We start from the raw sequence: 14,892 nt of genomic DNA on the forward strand, positions 1-14,892 counted from the left end.
TTGAAAATATTCTTTTTACCAAAACAATTTTACCATAAAAATACTTTCTTTATTTTACCTAAATGTACATTTCACCAAAAAGTACTTCTTAACCAAAATTTGTATTTTAACAAAAAGTACTTTTTAGTAAAATATCTTGTATGACAATATAGTACTTCTACTATAACAAGCACAATTTTTAACCAAAAAGTATTTTTTAGTGAACAATAAATTTTACCAAATAGTACCATAAAATATGTTTTAACAAAATCATATTTTCATTATTTTACAAAGTACCTTTGTTAAAAAGGTACTTTTTAACAACAATTTTTCCAAAAAAGTACTTTTCAACCAAAAGTACCAAATAGTAATTTTTACCATTAAATACTTTCTTTATTTTAACTAAATGTACATTTCACTAAAGTATTTCTTAACCACAAGTTAGATTTTACCAAAAAGTACTTTTTAAAAAAAATTTCGTTTTACCAAAAAGTACCTTTTAGAAATATGTATTTTATTTGCAAATATTACTTCTACCAAAATAAAAAAGTATTTTGTTTTTACAAAAAAGTACTTTTTAACCTACAATCAATTTTTCAAAAAAGTACTTTTTTAACTAAAAGTACCAAATAGTACTGTTTACCATAAAATATTTTCTTTATTTTACCTGAATGTACATTTCACCAAAAAGTACCTACTTTTTAACCTAAAAGTACTTTTTTAGTAAAATGTTTTTTATGGGAAAATAGTGATAACAAAAACTGTTTTTTTAACAAAAAGTACATTTTAACAAACAATACAGTTTTTCAAAAAGTACTTTTTAACCAAAAGTACCAAATACTTTTTAGGAAAAAAATTCTTTTATACAATTAGTTAAAATATTTTCTTTTTTTTTACCTGAATGTACATTTCACCAAAAAGTACCTCTTTAACCTAAAAGTACTTTTTAGTAAGAAAATAGTAATTCTATCATAACAAAAACTGTTTTTTTTAACAAAAAGTACTTTTTAACCAACAATACAATTTTTCAAAAAGTACTTTTTAACCAAAAGTACCAAATACTTTTTAGGAAAAAATTTTCTTTTATACAATTATTTAAAAATAATGATATTAAATTTACTAATTCATTCATATAAAAGTACTTTTATACTAGTTTTTAGCCGGCAACTTTAGTCGTATTTGTATGCCTCATTATGAGAATCTATGATCTATTTAAAAATGTATTTGAAAAGCACAACTTTGTATGCTATCATTTTCCAATGAAAAAAGTAAACATTTCTGCATAAAATCCTTCTATTATTAATAATAGATTTTATGCTAATTTTTATTTAATAATCAGCAAAATAAACAAATAATATCAAAAATAATTATACATTTTATGGTTAAATAAATGTTTAAAATTAATTTAATATCAGTTGAAATTATTCATCAATAAATTGTTATTTTATAATTGTAATTAGTGTGAAATTAGAAATATTTAAATTTCAATTATGTATTGTATAATAAAAGTGAAAATCATTATCGTTATTCTCATTATTTGTATATTTAGGCAATCAGGTCAGAGGTCAAACAAATTTCATATGAATTTATCTACATTTATTTATACATCTAAATATGTAGGTAGGAATGTGTGAGCATATTTACTCATAAATGCAACAATATTCATGTTAAAATACTTTGTGGCATTACAAAATTCCAATATTTTAAACAAAATTGAGCACAAATCAATTTTATATAAAATAATTTAGAGGAATTATAATAATAAAAGAGATTAACAAACAATTTAAGGTTTGAAGGACCATTTTTTCAATATCGAGTCGTACGTAGGATCATATGCAAAACAACCTATTTTGGTAATAAGAACAACTGTTTTAAGTAAATCATTAAGATTATTATTTTTAAACAGCAAAAGCCTAAAGTTTTGTTCTAATAGCTTGACGCATGCCAGATTTAAGAGGTTTGGTGCCTGGTACAAAATATTTCAAACTCGTTATATAAGCCAAAATTAAACAAATCAAAAAATAACAAAACATTCTTTCAAAGTCTTAACTTTAGATATAAATATTATGTTTCTTTATGCAATATATTTAAAAATTAATAAAAAATAAAACTCAGTTTAAAACAATTTATTAAATCATGTTTGTTTAAATTTGTTTAGTTATATTAACACAAAATTTTATCAAAAAACTCTCCATTAATATAATTTTTTTAGAAATCTAGTTTCAAAAGTTTGTTTATTTTTTGTTTTATTTATATGGAAATCAAGATGTTTATAAATTAGAATTTTTTTTTATATATTTATGTCCACAAATTGAAAAAAATATATCTAAATTTATTTTATTTTTTTTTAATTTGGCCTGAAACAAGTTCTTTAAATTCCGGTTCGACGCCCTTTCACTTCTAAGTAAGAAGTTTAAACAATTTATTTTTCTGTTTCTTTTTTTGGTAAGACTTTTATTTAAGCCATTTTTTTGTTGTTGTTTAAACTGCATGTGTTTGGCTGGTTGTTTTTTTTTGTCGTTACTTTTTAATATTTCAGCTGGTGTTACCAAAATGTCTGTTTTTTTTTACAAAAAAGCAGTTTATTAAATCATTTTGTTTGGTATTCTAGTTAAGGCGCTATACTGGCTACAAGCTGCTGTTGTGTTTAAGCTAAATGTTTGCAATAGTAATAGTTTTAAAAAATTTAAAATAAATATCATAAAAATACTTTACTTTTCCCGGAAAAGTACTTTTTGTCCAAATAAATACTTTTTTTAAAAAAAAAGCTTATAAATTATCTTCCAAATGGTAATAAAAACAAAGATTCTTAAATTTCTAAAATTTTCCATAAAAAGTACTTTTTTCCTAGAATGTACTTTTGTGCAAAAAGTACTTTTTAATAAAAGAGTACTTTTTAAAAAATAGCATTCTAATAAATATTAAAACAAATATCCTTAAATTTCTAATAAAAATGTATAAAAAGTACTTTTCCCAAAAAGTACTTTTTGACAAATAACTACTTTTAATAAAAATGCGTATAAAATATCTTCCAAATTAAAATTTAAATAAAAAATCTTGAATTTATAATATTTTTCATAAAAAGTACTTTTTTCTTAGAAAGTACTTTTTGTCCAAAAAAGTAATTTTTAATAAAAGTGCTTATAAAATATCTACCAAATTAAAATTGTAACAAAGATTATTAAATTTAAAAATTTTTCATAAATAGTACTTTTCCCAGAAAGTACTTTTTGTCCAAATAAATACTTTTTAATAAAAGTGCTTATAAAATATCTTCCAAATTAAAATTTAAACAAAGATTCTTAAATTTATAAAATTTAAAAAAAAGAACTTTCACAGAAAGTACTTTTTGACAAAATAAGTACTTTTGAGTAAAACTGCTTAAAAAATATATATCAAATTTCAATTTTAACATTAAATTTCTAAAATTTTCCATAAAAAGTACCTTTTTCCTAGAATGTACTTTTGAGCAAAAAGTACTTTTTAATAAAAGAGTTTATAGAATAGCATCCTAATAAATATTGAAATAAAGATCCTTAAATTTCTAACAAAAATATATAAAAAGTACTTTTCCCATAAAGTACTTTTTGTCCAAATAACTAATTTTAATAAAAGAGCTTATAAAATATCTCCCAAATTAAAATTTAAAATCTTGAATTTCTAATATTTTTCATAAAAAGTACTTTTTTCTTGGAAAGTACTTTTTGTCCAAATAAGTACTTTTTAATAAAAGTGCTTATAAAATATCTACCAAATTAAAATTTAAACAAAGATTATTAAATTTCTAAAATTTTTCATAAGTAGTACTTTTCCCAGAAAGTACTTTTTGTTCAAATAAGTACTTTTTAATAAAACTTCTTATAAAATATCTCCCAAATTAATATTTAAACAAAAAATCTTGAATTTCTAATATTTTTCATAAAAAGTACTTTTTTTTAGAAAGTACTTTTTGTCCAAATTAGTACTTTTTAATAAAACTTCTTATAAAATATCTCCCAAATTAAAATTTAAGCAAAAAATCTTGAATTTCTAATATTTTTCATAAAAAGTACTTTTTAATAAAAGTGCTTATAAAATATCTACCAAATTAAAATTTAAACAACAAATCTTGAATTTCTAATTTCTAAAGAACTTTTCACAGAAAGTACTTTTTAACAAAATAAGTACTTTTGAGTAAAACTGCTTAAAAAATATCTACCAAATTTAAATTTTAACATTAAATTTCTAAAATTTTCCATAAAAAAAACTTGTCAAAAAACTTATCTCCAAAATTCCATTCAAATAAACTTTTATTAAGAAAAACTTTTTTTTTATTAAAAAGTACTTTTCAAAAATTTCTAAAAAGTACCTTCTTAACAAATATCCCCCTGATATGCAAGTGTACCTACGTGTTTATTTTGTAATCAACTGATTTTGATTGTAATAAGGTATGAAGAAATATGAACGATTACTATATTTTCCAGGAAAAGTTAATTTTACAAAAATGTAATTTTAACAAAAGGAAATATCCCTCTGATATGCCAGTAGCCAACTGATTAATTTAGTAATAAAGTACAAAGAAATATGAAAAATTACTATATTTACAAAAAGTACTTTTTATAAAAAGGTATTTTTAACAAAAATTTGTTACTTAACTAGTAGGTTTTTGTAAAAAATACTATTTAAATTTTGATATGAAATTTTTTTCTTAAAAAGTACTATTTGGGACACCGGCGATATTCGATTCTTGAAACCAAAATAATTGCAAAAACTACTATCTAAACAAATGATATATGGGCAATTCCATATCATCGTACGTGACATTTGTACGCCTATAGAGTGGAATAGATTTTGCAAAAATAAGAGTATCTGCAAAATAATTTGGTCTTTATGTTCCATTCAGATGGCACTATATTTTAAAATAATAAAAAGTTCTTTCGAAATATTGTTGTCCAAAATATTGAGCGAAATAAGGGCATTTCGTACGTGACATAAAACGGAACTCATTTTGAGGTATGTACATGTAGAAATATGCGAAAATATTCGAATCGTGAGAGGCGTTGTGTTTTCTTTTAATTTCTTACACTAAACGAAATATTTTTCCTTTACAATCCGTCATATTCAAATAAAAACAATCTTTGGATGATTTTATAATAAATAAAATTTAATATCGTACGTGGCATACCGTACGTGACAGATTTTTCTCTAATAATAAAACAATATATATTCTGTAAATATATGTACACAAAAACTAAAAGAATTAATAGAAAATATACATTCGGTTTCAATAAACAATTTGACAATAGCAAAAACACAATCAGAGTCAAATTTATTTCATACTACAAGCTAATTGGGAGCCTAGTTTTCGCCGACACATAGTAACATTTAATTATTATTTTCTATTCAAATCATCTAGAAAAAAAGTTTCAATGGTTTTTGTTTTTTCAGTCGTGGCCACGCGTGGTAGCGATTCTCGTGGAATTGCCCATATTTCATTTTATAAAAAGTACTTTTACCAAAAAGTACCTTTTGTGAATAAAGTTACTTTTATGAATGATTTCTAACGGAAAGTACTTTATAAGCCAAAAATATACTTTTTGTTAAAAAAAAATATAAAAAAGTACTTTTTAACAAAAAGTTTTTTTTATGCAAAATATGTAACTTTATTGAAAAAATAGTACTTTCTAATTTGAAATGTTCTTTTTATTGATAAATATGAAAAAAGTACTTTTTGTGAAAAAATTTAATTTTATGTTAAAAATTATAAAACAAAAAGCTAAATATGTATATCAAATTTTAAAAAGCTTTTTTAACAGAAAGTAGAAAATAAAAAAGTACTTTATTAATTTATTATGTAACGTTATATCAACCAAAAGTACTTTCTAAACAAAAATGTACTTTTTATTGAGAAATATGAAAAAAGTACTTTTTTACAAATATTTTAAAAATATACCGCTAAGTGAAAAGGTAAAATCGAAATTTTCTTTTCTTTCAAAAAGTACTTTTTATTCAGAAAAGTAAATTTTTTTAAAATCCCCTAAATATCAAAATCGAGAAAAAAACTCTAAATGTAATTTCAACTACTTCTTCAAAAATTTACAATTATTAAATATAAGGTTTATTAACAAATATATAAAATATTTAACAATAATAATAAGGCAATTTCTTTAATCTATGAATACCCTTCATATTAAGTATGAGTATAATAAATGGCCTGTCTATTCCAATAAAAAACAAATTCTGCATGATATTTATAAATATTTTTGTAAACATATGGGAAACCTTTTTCTTGTATACAATATTCAAACATGTGGTTCAGCTGCAACAATAAGCATTTTATTTTCAAATATAAACTATTTAAAATTCATTAGTGGGCACCACTAAAAAGCCAAGCATTTTCCAACAAGCGTGTTAATCAAAAATATATATTTTTATTTTAAATTTCAATTTGGTATTTATTGTGTATTTCCCAAAAAAAACTACAATTGGAAAACAAACAGCAGTTGTAATTATATTAAAACCAACTAAATCAATTCATTTACCTATACAATGTTTAATTCTCATTTGCCGGTTATTTGGGCGAGTTTTTTTTTTATTGAATTTATTTTTTAAACATGCAATTGATTGACCTTTTTTTTATTACTTTTATTCGTTTCTTTTACATCATGCATGCTTTGGCAAATGTTGTATGTTTAACATAAAAAAAAAATATTTTTATACAAGATACAAAATTCTCTACTTCCTTCCTTTTTGTTGTTTATGAATTGCATTTATTAAAGTTATTTTTCAACAAATTTTTATTGGTATTTTATGAATTGTTTCTATCAGCAGTTTGCTTTTAGTTTTCTTTAAATTTATTATTGTTTTGTTAGATATTTGTTTCAGCCAAAATGTAAATTTCTGCATTCCACAACTGTAGAAAACAAAATTTACAATTGAAAGTACATAAATATATAAACAAACATGCCAAATGGGGAATTTTTTATATATAGTTCATTTTTGCCCCTTTCTATACCATAAAACTACAGAAATTCTTGAGCTGCACAGTTTAGACAGTTTTTTCTAGGCTAATAAAAATTCAAAAAATTATTGAATAAATAAATTTGGTTTTAATTTTCAATAATATAAAAAGTACTTTTTTAATAAGATAAAAGTACTTTATTCAAAAAAGAACTTTTTCCTTTAAATTTATTTTTTTTTTTAAATACTGGAAAAGTTCCAGGGGCACTTTTCTGATAAAAGTACTTTTTTTTTGAAAAAGTACAATTCGAGGATAATTTTTGGGAAAATGCAATAATTTTAGATTTTTCTTACAACTTTTTTACTTTTTTTTTTGAAAAAGTACAATTCGAGGATAATTTTTGGAAAAATGCAATAATTTTAGATTTTTCTTACAATACAATATCACAAAGGAAATATAATTTGAAAACTTTGCATAAAAAGTATTTTTTTTTTAATTTTTCTAAAAAAGTACCATTTCCAAAAAAGTACTTTTCATAAAAAAACATCATAGAATTCAAAAACTTTTCATAAAAAGACTTTTTTTTAAAAAAAAAGTGCCTTTACAAAAAAAAATTTTTTCTAAATAAGTATTTTTTTTCTAAAAAAAATCCACCTTTTCAAAAATATAAATTATTTTGAAAAAAAATACTATTTCCAAAACAGAATTTTCCCAAAAAAAGTACCATTTCCAAAAAAGTACTTTTTCTGAAAATTTTTTTTCACAATTAAGTTAAAAAAAAATTTTAGTTTTTTAAAATTTAGTAGTTAATGTTCTTCTTTTGATGGATTGAATTTTTAAACTATAATCCTCATGCTGTGTACAAATTTTTACATATATATTGGGTTTCAATCCCCTCAGTAGTTTCGCAGTTATAATAACAAATTGAAGTAAAAAATATATTTTTTATGTGAAAATAGCAAATTTTTTTGTTTTAAAAAAATCATGAAAAATCGAAAACGGCAGAAATTGATCAGGTTTATTACTTTGTCGCAAAGCCACATAAAATAGCAACAAAATGAGATATCGATAATAAAAATCGATTGATTCTTTTCGATTTTTTTTCACAATTAAGTGAATTCGCTTATTTTCACAAAATTGTAATTGCTTACTAGCCTGTACAATTTTTGTTGGTTGAAAATTGTTTAATTATCATAGAATTTTTTTCCCAAAACGTAATTTTTCCTAATAAGCAACATTTCCTAAAAGCATTTTTTCAAAAAAAAAAAAACTAATATAAATAAAAGTACTTCTTTTGATAAAACAACAGTTTTAAAAAAACGTAAATTTAATATCTTCAGATTTTTTACCTTCTTTGAAATTGTTAAAATTCTTATTGAACTAGTTGATCGCCCCGGCTTCGCCCTGTAGCATTTACTAATGTTAGTTCTTCAAGTTTCTCCAACCCATGCACAAGCCTGTTCTTATTTATTTGCAAATAAAACATCTAAATTTGTACTGCATACTTTAGGGAGCTTTTTTATTACAGTTGACTGGACTCACAAAAAAAAGAATTTCCGAGTTTTACCCGGAATTTTGGAATTTTTTTTCTTTACAAACCATCTACTGAAAAAAAATTCAGCCAAATCGCTTCAGCCGTTCTCACGTGATGACATTATATATATGACCATTCATTTTTATATATATAGATTTCAAAAAGTACTTCTTCCCCAAAAAAATTTTAAAAATCTTAAAATAAAAGTACTTTTTCGAAAAAAGTCCTTTTTTTGGAAAAAAAACATTTATAATTTTGGATTTTTTACCATTTTTATTATAAATTTTCTATCTAAACTTCAAAAAGTAATTTTCTTAAAATGTTATTTTTCCTTTTATTTCCAAAAAAGTAATTTTTTTGCAAAATTAATCAAATACTAATGCAAAACTGGCAATTACTTTCTGGCCAAAAGTAATTTTTCACTGTTTATAAAATTATTTTTTTATATGAAACCTAAAAATCAAATTTAAAAAAATTCAAAAAAAATAATTTATAAAAAGTAATTCTTTCCAAAAAGTACTTTTTCATAAAAATTACAATTTTCGTTAACAAAAAGTAATGTTAAAATCATATTATTTTAGTATTTCTTTTTAAAGTACTTTTTTGTAAAAAGTACTTTTTTATTAAAAATAACAATTTCCGAAAGAAAAAGTAATGAAAATATATATTTCACATGAAGCTGCATTTTTGATAGAAGTCATACCTTCTGTGGAAAATAATTTCTCATTTTTTAACTATTTTTTGTAAAAAGTACTTTTTCACAAAAAGTATTTCTTCATAAAAATTAAAATTTTCGGTAAAAAAAAGTAATGATAAAATTACTATTATTTTTATAATTTTTTATTATAAAAAAGTACCTTTCTCTAAAGAGTACTATTTCCCAAAAAGTACTTTTTTATAAAAATTACTATTTCCGAAAGAAAATGTAATGAAAATATATATTTCACATGAAACTACATTTTTAATATAAGTCATACTTTCTTTGGAAAATAATTTCTCATTTTTTAACTATTTTTTGTAAAAAGTACTTTTTCACAAAAAGTACTTCTTTATAATAATTACAATTTTCGGTAAAATTATATTATTTTTATAATTTTTTATTATAAAAAAGTTCTTTTCTCTAAAAAGTACTTTTTCCCAAAAAGTACTTTTTTATGAAATTACTATTTCTGAAAGAAAAAGTAATGAAAATATATATTTCACATGAAACTACATTTTTGATAGAAGTCAACTTTCTGTGGAAAATAATTTCTCATATATTACCTATTTTTTTTAAAAAAGTACTTTTCCACAAAAAGTATTTCTTCATAAAAATTACAATTTTCGGTAAAAAAAAAAAGAAATGGTAAAATTATATTATTTTTATAATTTTTTATTATAAAAAATTTACCTTTCTCTGAAAAGTACTGTTTTCCAAAAAGTACTTTTTTATAAAAATTACTATTTCTGAAAGAAAAAGTAATGAAAATATATATTTCACATGAAACTAGATTTTTGTACATACATTCTCTGGAAAATAATTTCTCATTTTTACCTATTTTTTGTAAAAAGTACTTCTTTATAAAAATTAACAATTTTCGGTAAAAAAAAAGTAATGGTAATAAAAATATATTATTTTTATAATTTTTTATTATAAAAAAGAACTTTTCTCTAAAAAGTACTATTTCCCAAAAAGTACTTTTTTATAAAAATTACTATTTCTGAAAGAAAAAGTAATGAAAATATATATTTCACATGAAACTAATTTTTTTATAGAAGTTACTTTCTGTGAAAATAATTTCTCATTTTTTAACTATTTTTTGTAAAAAGAACATTTTCACAAAAAGTACTTATTCTTAAAAATTACACTTTTCGGTAAAACAGTAGGTAATGGTAAAATTATATTATTTTTATAATTTTTTATTATAAAAAAGTAGTTTTTTTAAAAAAGTACTATTTCCCAAAAAGTACTTTTTTTATAAAAATTACTATTTCTGAAAGAAAAAGTAAAGAAATAATATAATTCTCATAAAACTACATTTTTGATAGAATTCATACTTTCTGTGGAAAATAATTTCTCATTTTTTAACTATTTTTTGCAAAAAGTACTTTTTCACAAAAAGTACTTCTTTATAAAAATTACAATTTTCGGTAAAATTATATTATTTTTATAATTTTTTATTATAAAAAAGTACTATTCTCTAAAAAGTACTATTTCCCAAAAAGTACTTTTTTATAAAAATTACTATTTCTGAAAGAAAAAGTAATGAAATAATATATTTCACATAAAACTAAATTTTTGAAGAAGTACATATGTATGTACATTCTCCGGAAAATAATTTCTCATTTTTTACCTATTTTTTGTAAAAAGTACTTTTTCACAAAAAGTACTTCTTTATAAAAATTAAAATTTTCGGTAAAATAAAAGTAATGGTAAAATTATATTATTTTTATAATTTTTTTTTTTTATAAAAAAGTACTTTTTCCCAAAAAAATTACATATTTTGTATAATAAAATATTTTACAAAATTCCCCTTTTACTTCATATTTCTGATATAAATATTTATGTTTCACCTACACGTGATTCAATTAAAAAAAAACTAATCTCTTTTATATTTAAAAGTCAAATGTTTTTGGAGCTATACGTAATTTTCAAACCATAAAACTAAAAATACACAAATGAGATAATTTTTAAATCAAACTGTAAAAAATTTATTTAAATTTGAAATGTCTTTCTATTTTAAAAGCTTATAATCAATTTAAGCATTTACTATCTTCAAAAGTTCCAAACTTATAATCAAAACAAACATTGTTCTTTTTTTATTAATGTTTGGTTAATTAATAACATTAATAAATGATTAAATTAAAAATTCGTTTATTAGCTTAAAGCAAAAAAATAAAATGTCTTTTTTATTAATGAGCCGAATTAGAAACAAATTAGAATGTTCTAAACCGCTACAAAGAAGCTTAAATGAATTAGAATTTTATTTAATTTCCAATAGATCTTAATAAAGAAAAAAAATTTAAATCAAAGATTGTAAAGATTTATTACAATTTGTCATTTTCTTAAAAAATAAGCAATTAGTTATTAAAGCACTTACAAGTAACCAGTTCTTGGAGTGTTCTTAAAGTAATGATTTATTTAAGAAACTATTTGTAGGCTAGTTCCTTTAATATTGAAACTGGATTAAAGTAATCAATAAAACAGTTAGTGTAAAAGTAGTGCATTACTTGAAAGTAATTTAATAATGACTTATTTATCATCTAATTTATAATAAAACTAAATGCTTTGAATTCATGTAAATGTTTTTTTTATTTCTTTAACAGTAATCAGACCACCAATTTGTAGCAATCAAAAGCAAAACACAATTTCAATTTGAAATTTTTTTTTCTTTATTTTTTTGCATACATTTAAAATTTTATTAATTGCAAAGATTCTGATTGCGTATTGTTTCAGAACATTTCAGGCTTTATAATTTCTCCATTATTTTTTTATTTTTTTGTATTCAACATTTAATTACTGTTTGTACACGTGAATTTTTATATAAATTTTTTGTTTGCAAATATACCTGTCAGCCAGCATAAAATGGTGATGTTCACGTTTTTATTTTTAAACTCATTTATTACGGATTTATAATTAAATATTTGTATAACTATCTGTTTATTTTTCAACATCATCATCATCATTGTAGTTGTCGTTGTCGCCAGCAGCATTTAACAATAATGCAACAAATAAACGAAAGTTTTTTTTAAATTTATTTGCAAACATTCATAAAATGACACTGGAAGGGAAATGTTGATAAGAAATTATTAAAGTTTGTTTGATTTTAATAAAATTTGAGTTGTTTTTTTTTTAAATCAAGATTTTTTGGTGAAAATTAGCAAATTTTTGAAATTTCTAATAAAAATAAAGTTATCGAGGTTTTTCGCCTATAACTCAGCCAGTTGTGCAACGATTTTATTGATTTTCAATAGCAAACTTCTTGAAAGTATAGGCGATATATTATTAGCAATTTTAGGTCCTTTATTTATTTAAAGACTTTGGAAACTTGATTTAAACACACACAAAATGATGCAAAATAGACCAAATTCATAGCATTTTAAAATAAAGCAATGATTAACCCATTACTTTGTAATGAAAGTTATTGCTTGATAAATATTGTGATTGCAGAACAAAAATGCTTTGATTTTAAGCTTCAACTAACATTTTTCCTCGAGTGCAAAAATCAGATTTTTAGCTTAGACCAAAAGTTTTCCCAGAGTGTAGGGAAAATGAGCAAATTTGTGTTAAAAATAAAGTCATCGAGGTTTTTCTCTCATAACTCAGCCAATTATGCAATGATTTTATTGATTTTCAATAGCAAACTTCTCGAAAGTATAGCCGATATATAGTTAGCGATTTTAGGTCTTTAATTTATTTAAAGACTTTGGAAACTTGATTTAAACACACACAAAATTACGTAAAAAAGTTCAAATTAAAGCAATCAGTAAGCCATTAAACAATAAACATAGTTTGATTTTCAGCTTTGACCAACATTTTTCCTCGAGTGTAGTTATGCGGCGTTAAAACATATACGCTGCGTATTATCAACCCATAGATGTCCAATATATTATTACGTTTGCAAAACCGTATGCATATGAAATCCGAAAAAATGCGACAATAAAAGTGAATCAATAAATAAATATTTAAATAAATATGATTTAATAATTTATCCATAATAATAAAATAATAAAAAAACAACAGCATAAATAAACAAAGTAGTGATGTAAAATCGTTGGACAAATAAAAACATTTTCAAGTGTGAAGTGTCGCTGACTGACAAACAATTCACAATGATGGTGACGACGATGATGATGATGAAAATATATGAAATTAAAATCTATCATAAAATTATACAATTAAGATTAATGAGAAGTAATTTAAAACGTATTTCTTTTAAAAATAACAATAAATTATTAATGTATATTGTAAATTTAAAGCAGCAAGGCATTAATGATTAATTTAAAACAAAAGAATTACAAATTAAAATATTTTCCACCCCAAATATCCCTTATATTTCATAATTCTAATAACTATAAATAGCATTTGTTAAATAAACTTATTTAGTTAAGCATTTAAAACACTATTATATCAAACAACCCACCCATAATTTATGAATAAACATGAAATGGAAATGCTAAACAAACAATAAACAAATTATTAGTTAGAGTTTTGAATTATTTATAGTCGTATATAGTGTGACAATGTATACAACTTAATTCATATTAACAATGTTTAAATATTTAACATTTCAACAAGCAGCAGCATAACACTGTAACACTGTATTTTCCTAAACTAGAATAGAAATAAAAAACGAAACGAAACCATCAATCATGCAACAAGTGTTTTACAAATAGACCAAAAATAGTTGCTGCAAATAAATGTACATTAAACAATAATAAATAAAGAATAGCACAAGACAAATAAATAATAATAAAAATAGTTCTTTCTTATTTATAGTTTATAGGAGTTTTGATACTCAGACAATTTTGACATTTCGCGTGTAACTTATTGAAATATTGCTTGTAATCCTCATAAGTATATTAATATATGTATATTATTACGTTTTTACCTTTTAAAAACGATGGTTTATTTTCTTTAAATAAACCGTATTCTTTAAAACACACTGATGTTATCTTATAACAGTTTATGTTATATATAACAGCGCCTACGATACACTAACTCACCGTTACTATTTATATACACAGCGCCATCTTCTAGAAGTCTCAAGAATTCAACAGGAAAAAAGGCTTAACTAACCACTATATAGATTTGATGCATCATTATAACCTAAGTACAAAAATGGTAAAAATTTTTAATTCTATGGATAGATTTTTAAAAAAAATTTTTTTTTTTAAATTGTAAATTTTTTAGATGTTTCTCCACATAATTTATGATAACTCAAAAAGTGCAATATTATTGAAGTAAACTTAGAAAAGTTCAAACCTTTAATCCGTTTATATATTGCGTTTCAATCGGCTCAGTTGTTTCGAAGTTATAATAACAAATTGAAGCAAAAAATATATTTTTTATGTGAAAATTACAAATTTTTGTGTTTTAAAAAACTCATGAAAAATCGAAAATGGTAGAAATTGTTCATATTTGTTACCTAATTGCAAAGCCCCATATAATAGGAACAAAATGAGATATCGGTCATGAAAATCGATTAATTATTTTCAAATTTATTCACAATTAAGTTAATTCGCTCATTTTCACAAAATTTTACTTTTTTATTTGATATTACATAAAATTGAGTATTTAATGTTCTTCTTTCGATTGATTGAATTTTGAAACTATAATCCCCATGTTATGTACAAATTTTCACATATATATTGCCTTTCAATCGGCTCAGTAGTTTCGGAGTTATAATAACAAATTGAAGCTAAAAATATATTTTTTATGTGAAAATATAAAATTTTT

The 14,892-nt window shown here is 22.0% G+C and overlaps 1 protein-coding gene across 1 annotated transcript in view; it reads left to right on the top strand.

Moving 5' to 3' along the window:
• Positions 1-997: 997 nt before the first annotated feature.
• LOC135962060 (uncharacterized) overlaps positions 998-14,892 on the top strand; it is a 586,654-nt gene continuing 572,759 nt past the window's right edge. Inside the window, exon 1 of the mRNA XM_065513795.1 lies at positions 998-1,002. The gene's annotated coding sequence lies outside the window, so the exon portion shown is untranslated. The remainder of the gene's footprint in view (positions 1,003-14,892) is intronic.

The sequence above is a fragment of the Calliphora vicina genome, chromosome 5 (assembly GCF_958450345.1).
Source record: "Calliphora vicina chromosome 5, idCalVici1.1, whole genome shotgun sequence".
Lineage (NCBI taxonomy): Eukaryota > Metazoa > Arthropoda > Insecta > Diptera > Calliphoridae > Calliphora > Calliphora vicina.